The sequence below is a fragment of the Sus scrofa genome, chromosome X (genome assembly GCF_054392235.1).
Source record: "Sus scrofa isolate SSC_HxYL_T2T_F1_AM1 chromosome X, Sscrofa_HxYL_maternal_Yorkshire_Landrace_v2.0, whole genome shotgun sequence".
Lineage (NCBI taxonomy): Eukaryota > Metazoa > Chordata > Mammalia > Artiodactyla > Suidae > Sus > Sus scrofa.
Window position 1 is genome coordinate 69403114 of NC_139401.1, and position 16161 is coordinate 69419274.

The 16161-nt window shown below is 38.8% G+C and overlaps 1 long non-coding RNA gene across 1 annotated transcript in view; it reads left to right on the forward strand.

The window, feature by feature from the left end:
- LOC110257855 (uncharacterized) overlaps nt 1-16161 on the forward strand; it is an 83491-nt gene that overhangs the window by 25459 nt on the left and 41871 nt on the right. The gene's annotated exons all lie outside the window — the stretch shown is intronic.

Genomic DNA, 16161 nt, shown 5'->3' on the forward strand with positions numbered 1-16161 from the left:
TCATGGTATCTTTGTCTGGTTTTGGTATTAGGGTTATGGTGGCTCCATAGAATATCTTTGGAAGTGTCCCCTCCTCTTCAGTCTTTTGGAAGAGTTTGAGAAGGATTGGTATATGTTCTTCTTTGTATGTTTGGTAGAATTTGCCTGTGAAGCTATCTGGTCCTGGATTGTTTGTATGGAGAGTTTTTATTATATATTCAGTTTCATTTCTAGTGATCAGTCTGTTCAAATTAGCTATTTATTCCTGATTCAGTTTTGTTGGGCTGTATATTTCTAGAAAGCTGTTTATTTCTTCTAGGTTCTCAATTTGTTGGCATTTAATTGTATATATATATATATATATATATATATATATTTTTTTTTTTTGTATTTGTGCAGTATCCATTGCAATTTCTCCTTTTTCATGTCGTATTTTATTTAGGTTCTCTCTCTTTCTTCTTGGTGAGCCTGGCCAGAGATTTGTCAGTTTTGTTTATGCTTTCAAAAAGCCTGGTTTGGTTTTATTGATTTGTTTTTCTATTTTTTAAAAAAATCTCTATTTTGTTTATTTCTTCTCTGATCGTTATTATTTTCCTCCTTCTGCTGACTTTATTTTTTTGTTTTTCCTTTTGGTGATTGTTGTTGTTTTGGTCACACCTGTGTCATGTGGAAGTTCCTGGGCCAGGGATTGAACCCTTGCCACAACAATGACCCAAGCTACCACAGTGACAATGCTGGTTCCTTAATCCAATGCACCACAAGGGAACTCCTGATTTTTTGTTTTGTTTTGTTGTGTTTTTTGTCTTTTTGCCTTTTTCTAGTGTCACTCCTGCAGCATATGGAGGTTCCCAGGCTAGGGGTACAATCGGAGCGGTAGCCTCCTCCGGCCTATCCCTCCTCGTGGGATCCAAGCTGTGTCTGTGACCTACACCACAGCTCATGGCAACACTGGATCCTTAACCCACTGAGCAAGGCCAGGGATCAAACCCACAACCTCATGGTTCCTAGTCGGATTCATTAACCAGTGAGCCACGACGGGAACTCCTGTTTTTTTTTTTTCTTTTCTTTTTCTAATTCTTTTAGGTTGTAGGTTGGGTTGTTTATTTGAGATTTTTCTTGTTTTTCTTTGTTTTTTTTTTTTTTTTTTTTTTTTTTTTTTGTCTTTTTAGGGCCACACCCATGGCACATGGAGGTTCCCAGGCTAGGGGTCTAATCGGAGCTGTTGCTGCTGGCCTATGCCAGAGCTACAGCAACGCCAGATCTGAGCTGCATCTGCGACCTACACCACAGCTCATGGCAACACCAGATCCTCAACCCACTGAGCAAGGCCAGGGATCGAACCCACAACCTCATGGTTCCCAGTCAGATTCGCTTCCACTGCAGCAAGATGGGAACTCCCAGATTTTTCTTGTTTTTTTTTTGAGGAAGACCTGTATCACAATGAACTTCCCTCTAAGAACTGCTTTTTCATCATCCCATAGGTTTTGTATGGCTGTTTTCATTGTAGTTTGTCTCAAGGTTTTTTTTTGTTTGTTTCTTGTTTTTTTGTCTTTTGGGGCCGCACCCATGGCATATGGAAGCTCCCAGGCTAGGGGTCAAATCAGAGTTGTAGCTTCTGGCCTATACCACAGCCATACTAATGCAGGATCCAAGCTGTGTCTGCAGCCTGCACCATAGCTCACAGCAATCTGAATCCTTAACCTACTGAGTGAGGCCAGGGATTGAACCTGCATCTTCATGGATACTAGTTGGGTTTGTTAATGCTGATCCAATCGAGAACTCCTCAAGGTATTTTTAAATTTCCTTTTTGATTTCCTCTTTGACCCATTGGTTTTTTTAGTAGCATATTGCTTAGTCTCCATGTAGTCATTTTTATTCCTTTTTCTATGGTTGATTTCTATTTTCATGGTATTGTCAGAGAAAATTCTTGAAATAATTTTTATATTCTTAAATTTGTTGAGATTAGTTTTGTGCCCCAGTATGCAGTTAATCCTAGAGAATGTTCCATGTGCACTTGAAAAAATATACATTCTGTTTTTTTGGTTGTAATGTCCGAAAAATATCTATTACTTCTAACTGTTGTATTATATCATTTAGGATCTCTTTTGCTTTCTTGTTTTTCAGTCCATTGATGTGTATGGGGTGTTAAAGTCTTCTACTGTTATTGTATTCCCATCAGTTTCTCCCTTTTTGTCTGTTATTTGTTTTATGTATTTTTGTACTCCTATACTACGTGCATATATGCTGATGAATGTAAAATCTTCTTCTTATATTGATCTTTTTTATCATTTTACAGTGTTCTTCATGTTTCTCTATAGGCTTTTTTTTTTTTTTGTCTTTTGAGAGACCCAGTCCACAGGATCTGGAACTTTTCAGGCTAGGGGTCAAATCAGAGCTGTAGCTACTGGCCTACACCACAACCATAGCAATGCAGGATCCAAGCTGTGTCTGTGACCCACACCACAGCTCATGGCAATGCCAGATCTTTAACCCACTGAGCAAGGCCAGGGATCAAACTTGCATCTTCATGGTTACAGGTCAGGTTCATTACCCCTGAGCCATGATGGGAACTCTATTTTTATTTTTTTGCTTTTTTTTTAATGGTCACACCCATGGCATATGGAAGTTCCTGGGCCAGGGCTTGAATCTCAGCCACAGCTGTGATGTATAGTGCAGCTGTGGCACTGCTGAATCCTTCAACCCTCTGCTGTGCTGGGTCCTAGATTGAACCCATGCCTCCATAGCAACCTGAGCTGCCACAGTTGGATTCTTAACCCACTGCACCGTAGCAGGAACTCCTTTTTAGCCTTTGTTTTAAAGTCTGTTTATTCTGATAGGAGTATTGCAACTCCTGCTTTCTTTTCATATGTTTGTGTGAAATATTCATCTCCTCACTTTCAACCTATGAGTGTCCTTTGCCCTAAAGTGGGTCTCTTGTGGGCAGCATATTGTAGGCTCTAGTTTTTTACCCAGTCTGCCACTCTATATCTTTTGTCTTTTTTTTTTTAGGGTCATACCTGTGGCATATGGAGGTTTTCAGGCTAGGGGTCTAATCAGAGCTACAGCCACTGGCCTCTGTCACAGCCACAGCAAGGCCAGATCTGAGCCGTGTCTGCAGCCTACACCACAGCTCATGGTAATGCCAGATTGTTAACTCACTGAGTGAGGCCAGGGATTGAACCTCCAACCTCATGGTTTCTAGTTGGATTCGTTTCCGCTGTGCCACAATGGGAACCTTCTATATATATGTATTTATTACCATTTTAAACCTTGTTTTCCAGTTGATTCTGTTTTTCCTTTGTTCTTTTTCTTTTTGTGGTTTGATGGTTTCCTTTTATTTTATGCTAGTGTTCCCTTTGTTTTGGATTTTCTGAATGTAATGTATGGTTTTGATTTGTGGTTGCCCTGTTTTCCAGGTATGTAACCTCTTCGTATATCTCCTTACTTTAGAGTAATAGCTATATAGACTCAGATACTTTCTGAAGAAAAGAGCCTACATTTTCTCCCCACATTTTATTATTTTGATGACCTTTCTTATATCTTCACACTTATCCTTTTGCTCTTCCTGTGTTTATCATCACTTTCACAAATAGTCTTTTTTTTTTCTTTTTTATCTGTATACTGGCTCATTTAAGTGATTAGGTTCTAATTGTGATTTCCTCCTTCTTATGCCTTCTTGCTTCTTTTCTTCTTTTAAAGGAGACTTTCAATATTTCTTTTTAGGATAGGTTTATTGTTGTATTCTTCTAGTTTTTGTTTGTGTTAGAAATTCTTTATTTCTCTTATTCTAAATGGTAATTTTGCTGGATAGAGTACTCTAGGTTGCAGATTTTTCCCTTTTAAAACTTTTAATATATCTTGCCACTCCCTTCTGGTCTGTAGTTTTTCTGTAGAGAAATCAGCTGATAGCCTTAAGGGAATTCCCTTGTAATTAACTTTTTGATATTCTATTTCTGCCTTTAGAATTGTCCCTTTAATTTTTGCCATTTTTCTTATATCTTGGTGTAGGTCTGTTTGGGTTCATCTTATTGGGGACCTTCTGTGCTTCCTGTATCTGATTATCTTTTTCCTTCTTTCGATATAGGAAGTTTTCAACCATAATGTCTTAAAATACATTTTCAATCACCTTTTCTTTTTTCTTTCTGGAATCACTATTATGTGTAAATTGGCAAACTTTATATTATCCCATTGATCTCTTATATTGATTTCATTTTTTTTATTTGGCTGTCTGCTGTCCTGATTGGGCGATTGCCATTATTCTATTTTCCAAGTCACTTATTTAGTTCCTCTCTATTATTTATTGTGCTATTCATTGCCTTTAGCTCAGCTTTCATCTTGGCAAATGAATTTTCTAATTTTTCTTGGTTCCTTCTTATAGTTTCTAGTTCCTTTTTCTGTTGGTTGCTTTTCTTAGTTCCCTCAGTATTTTCATTATCTCCTTTTTGAATTCGGTGTCTATTAGACTTCGGAGGTCTGTTTCATTGTTTGCTCTTCTTGGGGAGTTCTTTTTTTTTTTTTTTAGCTGAGACTAGTTCTTGTGCTTCTTCATTTTGCAAATCCTTTCCTTACTCTTTAAGTTAAGGGGAAACAATTATTTACTGAAGTCTTGGAGAGCTATTTATATGTGGGAGCATCTCTGGGTATGTTGCGTGAGTTTACTTTTTTTTTTTTTTTTTTTTTTGGTGTGAGGGCTGCTTTTGGTTTTGATGCTTGCTATCTTTCCTCAATGAGTGCAGGTCGTTATCCCATTGATAAGGAGCATGCAGGTACATAGCCTGTGTGAACACCCAGGGAGGTTGGGATGATGGGCAGTGCATGATCTTGGGGCACTTGGCAGCAGTGGCAACCCCCAGGGAGGTGAGTGTAGTGGGTGGCTCCTGTGGGTTCCATGCTCTCCTAGGGAGACATTGGTGGCAGGTGTTGCCCTGTTGAGAGACCCTGGTTGACAGCACCTGCGCCTACCTCTGGAAACTGAGGAGGCTTGTGCCTGACTTCATAGCCTTTGGAAGTGGTGCCCTGCTGCTAGAAATCTTGTACATGTGGAAAAGGAAGTTCCTATGATGGTTCCACTCCCCTCGTTCTTGCACTCCCCATTGATGGTGCCTTGCTTTTCTGGCATGCTCAGTCTCCTCCCATACTCCCTGTGTACCACTTCCTGTCCCTCTCAGACTGTTTCCATGCATCCAACCCTAGTCTGCTCCCCGGGTCTGACCTCCAAAGTTCAAGCCTCAGCACCAGACCCTGCCTGTCCAAGCAGATGAGTGTCTCAGGGTGGGGTGCACCAGATGGCAGCACTGACTCTGTGGCTCCCTTTCTGCACCAAGTCCTAACCACTAGACCATCAAGGAACCCTCCCAGATGACTTTTAATGTTTGGATGACCAAATAAATTGTGGTACATTCATTATATGTTGTTGTGACTTTGTTAACACTTCTTAAGCAGAGCCCCTTAAGGTGTTGGATAGTGAGACCATAAGGGGAATTGAAATAGAGAAGTTTATCACTTACAAGTCCTGGAAGGAAGTACACAATACATCTCAAGGGGCCACATTGGGGGCGGGTGGTTCAAGGTCAAGGCAGGGTACAGGCAGATAGAGCAGATCAGGACCTGGGGTGCATGCTTAGATTAGGGTCTGTAAATGGAGTGCTTTTGATTTTCTGCACTAAGGCTGGATTGGTCAATCCAAAGCAAAAAAGCAAGGTGTTTTCAGCTCAGAAATATAATCTAAGGAGTGCACAAGGGAAAGGCCCTGGGAGACAGGGGAGACTTTATTACAGTGGTCATTGGAGAAGTTATATCAGGACTTGAATTTACTTGTGACTCTGGGAGCTGTTATCTAGCGTATGTGCTTGCATGAGGGGCTAATATCAGTATAATGCCCCTTCAGGACTCTAAGCCAAATAAAATGAATGATAGGGCATCAGACCCGTAGAGTAGCTTAGCTAAACTCTCAACAAGTGTAATAACACTCAGGAATAAAAAAGAGTGAAATTGGAGTTCCCATCATGGCCCAGCGGAAACAAATCCGACTGGGAACCATGAGGTTGTGGGTTCGATCCCTGACCTTGCTCAGTGGGTTAAGGATCTGGCGTTGCTGTGAGCTGTGGTGTGGTCACAGATGTGGCTTGGATCTTGTGTTGCTGTGGCTCTGGCGTAGGCCAGCAGCTGTAGGTCCGATTCAACCCCTAGCCTGGGAAGCTCCATATGCCGTGGGTGTGGCCCTAAAAAGCAAAAAAAAAAAAAAAAAGAGCGAAGTTGATACATATAGCAACCTGGATGAATTCCCAGAGAATTATGTTGAGTGAAAAAAAAATCCAATTTCAAAAGGTTACGTACTGTATGATACCATTTATGTAACATTCTGAAAATGACAAGAATTATAGAAATGGTAGTGGTTGATATCTTTCAGGAGTTGGGTTGGATACAGGACCTTGGTGGGTGTGGTTATAAAAGAGCACATGAAGTATTTTTGTGTTAATGGACATGGTCAGCATCTTGACTATCAATATCAGTATCCTGGTGGATACTGATGGATTGAAGGAATGTGGGTCAGTAGTAAAAGGATTATCTTTGTACTATTTCTTACAACTGCATGTGAATATATAATAATCTTATAAAAGTTTATTAAAAGACACTAGTCTTGAATCGTTGATTTGCCAAACCTCTTTTTTGGGGGGGCTTTACCCATGGCATATGGAAGTTCCTGGACCAGGGATTGAATCTGTACCACAGCAGCAACCTGAGTCACAGCAGTTACAATGCTGGATCCTTAACATGCTGAGCCACTAGGGAACTCCATGTCAGATCTCTTTTGTGTGAATTTCAAGTTGTCTAAACAAAACTTCATTTTAAACACAAGTACAGTATCATCTTAATGTCTGGAACCCATCTGTTTAGTCAGTTAAATGGTCTTGCACACAGCAGAAATATAGAATAAAAAGGATTTTGAACAGCTAAAAGAGGCACAACAATGTGTACTAGAACTCACATTGGATGTATTTCAATGTACCCCTCACTTGGAGCTTTTAAATCATAATTCTGATAAATCTTGTTTTTATGTCCATGGCAGATTTAGAAGGTAGAAGAGGGTTGATAGAATGATACATTGATCATTATTACAAGTGGCAGCTCACTTGCCTGAGTGCAAGCGAGGAGACAAACATATAAAATAGCGTCGTCTGGGACAATTTAATGTAGAGGGCATCCAGAAAAGGTGAAATTATAGTTATATCTTCTGTTTTGTTAGGTAGAAATGTGTGTTATACATTTAGGATTCCCTTTCAAAGTTGAAAAAAAAATTTTTTTTCTAGTGGTTTAAAACCTTCAGCTTAAAAAAAATCGAAACCCCCCCAGGTTTCTGAAGACACACCTTAAGTTCCTGGGAGGGGTGGGGCATCTTTCTTGATTTGGAAATGAAGTGGTTTGACTGTTTTGATCCCCTGTTTCCTACAAGACTGTAGGTTAAAGGATAGTGAGGTTGTCCTCGTTTGGACCAGTTTAGACATCAGCTGTACTGTTGGGAAAAGGGAATAAGCATAATAGGGTGGGAGCAGATAGAGTGGGGAATGTATTTCCTGAGGTGGTGGTCAATCGTATAAAACTGTTTTCAGCTTTTCAAAGGATCTGCAAAGTGGAAAATATTTTTATGATAGTACTAAGTTGTTTCATTTGTTTTTGCTGTGTTGACATCTGCACTGATGGTGTCAGAGCAGCAGAAAATAAATCTGCTTCTGCCTGAGTACAAAATAAGGTTAGTGGCACCAAACTCTACCAGTGGACATTGTGTCCTTCACTATGCAGGTATAGTTGAAAAGAGAAAAAAAAGGCAGTTTTTCTCTTTTTTTCTAATTTCATTTTTATTTTTTACCATCATCAGGAGTTTATTGAGTGCTTTTAGATCACCATTTACATATTTGAATGATGATTTTACCCCAACTAATGAACAGAATTCCCGTCAGTGTGCTATTTCTTATGAGTATATATCTATATTTTCATTGTTTCTAATTATTTTTTCTCCTTCAGTCTGCAGTACTTTGTTTTCTTTATAATTATTCAATGAATTTTATTACTTTATAGTTGTACAACGATCATCACAACCCAATTTTATAGCATTTCCATCCCACACCCCCAGCCCATGCCCCCAACCCCAACCCATCACCTTTGGAAACCATAAGTTTTTCAAAGTCTGTGAATCAGTATCTGTTCTGCAAAGAAGTTCATTGTGTTCTTTTTTAAGATTCCACATGTAAGTGATAGCATATGACGTTGGTGTCTCACTGTATGACTAACTTCACTTAGCATGATACTTTCTAGGTCCATCCATGTTGCTGCAAATGCTGTTATTTCTTTCCTTTTAATGGCTGAATAATATTCTATTGTATATATGTACCACTCGCCAGTTTCTATTTAAAAAATGTCTTTGAACAGTAAATGTTACTAACTTTATTAAATATAGATCCTTAAACATATGTCTTAATATTGTTTGATGAAAAGGGAAGTATGCATGAAGCACATCTTCAAACTGAATTGTAATGATCACCTTGAAGAAATCAACATTGTAACATTGTAATGTCTGCAAAGTGCTAATCACTTTTTTCACTTACAGTATTTTACTTAGAAGAATAGATGACAGACAAGCTTTTTTCATACTTGTATATTAGGCATATATTTTTTTCTAAATAAGTGAAGTGAACTTATTCCTTCAAGGAAAACAACTGATAGCATTGTTGTCCATTTTATTATTATTATTATTTTTGTCTTTTTATGGCCGCTCCCACAGCAATATGGAGGTTCCCAGGCTAGGGGTCAAATCGGAGCTTTAGCTGCTGGCCTACACCACAGCCACAGCAATGCAGGATCTGAGCCATGTCTATGATCCAGCTCACGGCAACACCAGATCCTTAACCCACTGAGCGAGGCCAGGGATCAAACTTGCACCCTCATGGATGCTAGGCAGATTCGTTTCCACTGAGCTACGATGCGAACTCTTGTTGTCCATTTTATTTATTATTATTATTATTGTCTTTTTAGGGCTGTACTCGCAGCACATGGAGGTTCCCAGGCTAGGGCTCTAATCAGAGCTGTAGCCACTGGCCTACACCACAGCCATAGCAATGTCAAATCTGAGCCACGTCTGTGACCTATACCACAGCTCACGGCAACGCCAGATCCTTAATCCACTGAGCAAGGTCAGGGATTGACCCTGCAACCTCATGGTTCCTAGTTGGATTTGTTTACGCTGTGCCACGACGGGAACTCCCTGTTGTCCATTTTAAATTTGAGCTCTCAAACAAAATTCAGAGTGTTTGTAAACGTGTCCAACTTTGTGAACTTTATAGCTTCCCCATTATTAGAAGACTTTTTCTGATGACTTGAGAGGAGAATTTAATGAATGTGATTTTAATATATTATTTAATGAAATATGCCAACATTTTGACTATCTGTCTTATTGGATGAACCATTATTTTCCAAATGATCTCAGTATGAATTTCCAAATTCATCCATGGGTCAAATATCCATTTAAAGGATAAGATAGACTGGTGGGTTTTAATATAACAGGATATGAAAAGTTTGTTGATTTATGTTTTCAGATTCCTACATTTCAACTAATCTTTGAGAAACTACCACATGTTAACTTTGAGTTTTGGTATAGTATCAATGAAGAATGTCCAGAATTATCTGAAAGGATATTAATACATTTTTTTCTACCACATATCTGTTAGGCAGGACTTTTTTCATATATTTCAACCCAAGCAAAACATTTCATAGTAGTTTGAACGCAGAAGCAGATAGGAGGTTCCGGCTATCTTCTTAACCAGACATTAAGGAAAAAAAATATAAATATGTATATATATATATATATATATAAAATATATATATATGAAACAATGTCACTCATCCTTAAGGTTGTTTTTGAAAATGCATTCATCTTCTGCAAAAATTTTTTATTTATATTAACACGTAATATATGTAATATTTTAAAATGAAACGTTGCTATCACTTATATATGGAATCTATAAAAAAGGATACAGTGAACTTCGCAGAGCAGAAACTGACTCACAGACTTTGAAAAACTTATGGTGACTAAAGGAGACAGGTTTGAGGGGAGGGATGGACTAGGGATCTGGGAATGGAAATGTAAAATTGGGTTTGATGATGGTTATACAACTATAAATATAATTAAATTCACTGAGCTAAAAAAAAGAATGTCAACCTCTCCCAGACATGGAATCTTAAACCAGTCAATCAAGAATCACCTCATCAGCACTAGTGAGGTCATTGGCCTGGTAGATCCGTAACATTCCCTAAAGGAAAGTGACATTGTCACAACGAATCCACTTTCTGCTAGTATAATTTCCTTGCCCCACTCCCTGCTGCCTGTAAGTAATTTGTTTTGTACAGCTCCTTGGAGCTTCTTTCTGTCTGCTAGCTGGTATGTTGCTTAATTCATGAATTAATGAATAAAACCTATAAGATCTTTAACAAAAAAAAGTGAAACTTTAAATCTTTTGATTAATTGAAATGACAATTTAATTAATAAATTTAATTATAAATAAGTATTTTAAATATTTTAAAAGTTTTTAAGTTTACTTTCTAAGGTAGTGAATAAATTAACTAAAGCTCTTTGGATCTTTAGTACTTTTAAGAGTATAAACTCTTCTAAAGGCTTGAAAACCACTGGCCTAAAATTCATGTTTGGGGATAGGGGACAGAGCAGATATATGCCCGATCTGGCTTGGGCTTCAGAGGGTTGGAATCCAAAATGGTAGTCAGAGCATTTCAGCAGGAAACCTCTAGGCAGTTATTCGGGTGGACAGATATTAGCATTGTGGTCCCCTGATGGTTGGTTCAGATTGGAGCAGGACCTGAACTAAAGGATTGATGTTCAGGACAAGACTCCTGTTCTAACAGGATTCAGGGCTTGTCATATAGACTTACAGTGTAGGTTAGAGGAAGGCTACAGTTTGGTGGAAGCATAGATAGTTAGGACCCATCTTTGTTATACTACATTTCAGGTTTTGGTAGTGCAGTAGTTTCAGTCTTATCCATTGGTAGGGGTGGAACTAAAGACTTATTCCTTCTGTAAACAGTGCCCCAGTCTCAGAGATTCCAGCTGACAATGTTACAGTTTTATACTAGATGGCTGCCTATTGTTTATTTACAATAACATTTGGATGTAGGGAATATGCTTTTCATTCATATTTAGAAATCTCCCCATCCCCATTTTTGTACTTTTTTTGTTTGTTTGTTTTGTCATTTCTAGGGCCACATCCAAGGCATATGGAGGTTCCCAGGCTAGGGGTCTAATCAGAACTGTAGCCACAGTCACAGCAACACCAGATCCGAGCTTTGTCTGTGACCTACACCACAGCTCACACTGAGTGAGGCCAGGGAATGAACCTGCAACCTTGTGGTTCCTAGTCGGATTCATTAACCACTGAGCCATGACGGGAACTTCCTGTATTTCTTTTAAATGATTCTTACTTTCATATAAAATGCAGTTTGTAAGTTAACTGGACGGTATCTCAATGTACAGTGAACTAATGGCACATACTCAAGAAGGTATACTTTTTAAAATTTGAATTTAAACATAAAAGTTGTATATGCATATAGTAGAGTTGTATAGTTTCATGAGTTTGTTTTAAAAAACCCACATGTTTGGAGTTCCTGTAGTGGCACAGCAGAAATGAATCCAACTAGGAACCATGAGGTTGCTGATTTGATCCCTGGCCTCACTCAGTGGGTTGAGGATCCTGCGTTGCTGTGAGCTGTGGTATAGGTAGCAGATGTGGCTCAGATTTGGCGTTGCTGTGGCTCTGGCGTAGGCCAGCAGCTATAGCTCTGATTAGACCCCTAGCCTGGGAGCCTCCATATGCCATGGGTTCGGCCCTAAAAAGGCAAAAAGACCAAAAAAAGAAAAAAAAGAAAAAAGAAAAAACTCACATGTCTGATTTCCCTTACCCCTTAGTTTTCCACTCTCAAAGGCAACTAAATCACTTTGAATTTCCATTTGATTATTCTGTTAACTCCATATATTTAAATTATATGCTAGTATAACCTCTTTTTTTTTTTTTTTTTGGCCACACCTGCAGCATGTTCCTGGGCAGGAGATTGAGTCTGCCCCATAATAGTGATCCCAGCTGCTGCAGTGACAATGCCGAATCCTCAACCTGCTATAAGAGAGCTCCTAGCTTTTTTATTTTTAAGTTTTAGCCATTATCTTTTCTTTTCTTTCTTTCTTTTTTCTTTTTTAGGGCTGTACCTGTGGCATATGAAAGTTCTAGGCCTGGGGTTGAATCAGAGCTGCAGCTGCTGGCCTAAACCACAGCCACCACAATGTTGGCTGTTAACTATTGATTAGCCACCCTGGATGATGAGGATTTAACTCTTCTTCATATACATATACCCCCCCACCCTGAGTTCACATATATTATATACATACTCACTACTGGTCCTTTTGTTGTCTTAATATTATATTTATATCCTGATTTTGATTTTTTCACTATATAGTATCTGTTTTTTTAAAATTTTGGCTTAGATTCATTGAAGTGTAATTTTTGTTTTGGCTTTGCCCGTAGCATTTAGAAATTCCTGGGCCAGGGTTTGAACCCATGTCACAGCAGTGACCTGAGCTACAACAATGACAGTGCTGGATCCTTAACCTGCTAAGCCACCAGGGAACTCTGAAGTTTATTTATTTTTAAAAATTTTATGTTTATTTTTTATTTTTATTACTTTTTAGGGCCGCACCTGTGGCCCAACTTCATATGGAAGTTCCCAGGCTAGGAGTCAAATTGGAGCTGCAGCTGCTGGCCTATGCCACAGCCACAGCAATGCGGGATCCGAGGTGCATTTGAGACCTGTACCACAGTTCATGGCAATGCTGGATCTTTAATCCACTGAGTGAGGCCAGGGATCAAACCCGCATCCTCATGGATACTGGCTGGGTTCATTACTGCTGAGCCACAGTGGGAACTCCTGAAGTGCAACTTAGCTAATGTAGAATTCACTCTCTTTAGTTTACAGTTATGTGAGTTACACATTCCTTAGTGTAGCTATCACTATTGTCCAAATGTAGAATTGTTTCATAACCTAAAAAGTTTCTCTTCTCTTCTTTTCTTTTGTAGTCAGACCTTTCCCCATCCTCTAATAATTCCATTACTATTTGTTGAATATATGTATGGGTTTATTTCTGGATATCCTATTCTGTTCCACTGGTCTATATGTCAGTCATTTTGCTAATACTGCATAATAAGTCTTTAAACTTTGATAACAGTATGAGTGCTCCAGCTTTAATCTTTTTTTTTTTCCAAATTTTTTTGGGCTCTTCTAGTTTCTCGTTTTTTCCATAGCTGTTCTAAAAATCCTCTGTGCTCTGCCTGTTTGTATTTCTCTCCTCATTAGACCCTGGCAGCCACCTGACTTTTTACTGCTTTTGTCTTTTCTAGGATGTCAGACATTGGAATCAGACAATATATAGCCTCTTCATATTAGCTTCTTTCACTTAGTAATATGTGTTTAAGGTTTCTGCTTATCTTTTCATCATTTGTTAGCTCAGTTCTTTTTAGCACTGAAAAGGTTCCATTGTCTCAGTATACCAGTTTATTTATTCATTCACTTGCAGAGGGACGTCTTGATTGCTTACAAGTTTTGGCAATTAATGAGTAAGGCTGCTACAAGCATCTATGTACAGGTTTTTGTTTGGACATAAGTTTTCAACTCCTTTGGGTAAATACCAAGAAATGTGATTACTGGATCATATTATAAGAGTATATTTAGTTTTGTAAAAATTGACCAAACTGTTCTGTAAAGTGGCTGTACCATTTTGCATTCCCACTAGCAATGAATGAAAGTTCCTTTTGCTCTACATCCTGACTAGTATGTGGTGTTATCAGTGTTCTGGATTTTGATCATTCTAATAGGTGTATAGTGATTTCTCTTTCTCTTTTTTTTCCTTTAAGGCCACACCTGTGGCATATGGAAGTTCCCAGGCTAGGGGTTGAATGGGAGCTGCAGCTGCCAGCCTATACCACAGCCACAGCAACACCAGATCCTAGCTGCATCTGCAACCCATGCCACAGCTTTTGGCAATGAAAGATTCTTAACCCACTGAGCTAGGCCAGGGATTGAACCGCATCTTCATAGATACTAATCAGGTTTGTAACCTGCTCAACCACTACAGGAACTCCCTGGTTTCTCATTGTTAATTTAATTTGCATTTCCCTAATGACAAATGATGTGGAGCATCTTTTTATATGCTTATTCACCATTTATTTATCTTTGGTGGTATGTGTCTGTTCAGGTATTTTGCACATTTTTTTTTTCTCTTAAAACTGATCTGCTTTTTATTTTTTATTTATTTTTTTATTTTCCCACTGTACAGCAAGGGGGTCAGGTTATCCTTAGATGTATACATTGCAGTTACAGTTTTTTCCCCCACCCTTTCTTCTGTTGCGACATGAGTATCTAGACATAGTTCTCAATGCTATTCAGCAAGATCTCCTTGTAAATCTATTCTAGATTGTGTCTGATAAGCCCAAGCTCCCGATCTCTCCCACTCCCTCCCCCTCCCATCAGGCAACCACAAAAATTGGGTTATTTCCTTGTCGAGTTTTAAGCCTATTTTGTAAATTTTGGATGACAGTCTTTTATCAGATAGGCCTTTTATACATTTTTTCCTCCAGTTTGTGTCTCCTCTTTTTTTGATCAGTGTTTTTTGCAGAACTTTTTAAATTTAATGATGTCCATCTTATCAAATATTTTTTTATGGATTTTGCCTGTGGTATTGTATCTAGAAAGTCATTACCATATCCAAGATCGTCTTGATTCTCTCCTATGTTGTCTTTTAGGAATTTCATAGTTCTGTACTTTATGTTAATATCTATGACCCATTTGAGTGAGTTTTTGTAAAGGGTGTATAAAGTCTGTCTAGAATTCATATTATTGCATTGGATTTCTAATTGTTCCATCACCAATTGTTAATAAGAATTTTTTTCCTATTGTGTTTTCTCCTTTGTTAAAGATCAGTTGACTTTATTTACGTGGGTCTGTTTCTGGGCTTATGCTCTGTCTTCTGTTCTATTGACCTATTTGCATATTCATTCTTTGTGTGTGTGTGTGTGTGTGTGTGCGCGCGCGCGCGGGCGCGTGCATTTTCAGGCCGCATATGGAGCATATGAAAGTTCCCAGGCTAGGGGTCGAATCAGAGCTGCAGCTGCTGGCCAATGCCATAGGCACAGCAATGCTGGATCCTAACCACATCTGCGACCTACACTGCAGCTCACAGTACCACAGGATCTTTAACACACTGAATGAAGCTAGGGATCAGATGTGCATCATCATGGATACATGTGGGGTTCATTACCGCTGAGCTATAGTGGGAAGTCCTGGGTATCCTGTGTATTCATTCTTTTTTTTTTTTTTTCTGTCTTTTTAGGGCCGCACCCTCGGTATATGGAGGCTCCCAGGCTAGCGGTCCAATCGGAGCTGTAGCTGCCAGCCTACACCACAGCCACAGCAATGCCAGATCCATGCTGTGTCCGAGACCTACACCACAGCTCACGGCAATGCCGGATCCTTAACCCACTGAGCAAGGCCAGGGATCGAACCTGCAACCTCATGGTTCCTAGTCAGATTCATTTCAGCTGTGCCACAATGGGAACTTCCTATCCTGCAACTTTTGATACATTGTAGTTTCATTTTCATTTAGCTCAAAATATATTTTAAATTCTCTTGAGATTTCTTCTTTGATTCACCTGCTAGTTAGAAGTGTGTTATTTAAAATGAAAATATTTTGGGATTTCCCAGTTATCTTTTTGTTACTGATCTAGTTTAATTCCACTGTCTTTTGAGAGCATACATACAGACCACAGGCAGTATCTTCTTATCTGTCTCTTTCCTGGTTCTCTCTGGTAAACTTCTAACTGGTATTCTTTTAGTTTGTTGCTCTCATGTAGTTACTAGTCTCCTCTTAAGGCTTAGCACCAAAATTTCTTTTTTTTATATATATAATGATTTTTATTTTTTCCATTGTAGCTGGTTTACAGTGTTCTGTCAATTTTCTACTGTACAGCATGGTGACCCAGTTACACATACATGTATACATTCTTTTTTCTCACATGGTTGCCAAGGGGAAGGAGGAGGGAGTGGGATGGATTGAGAGTTTGGGGTTAATAGATGCCA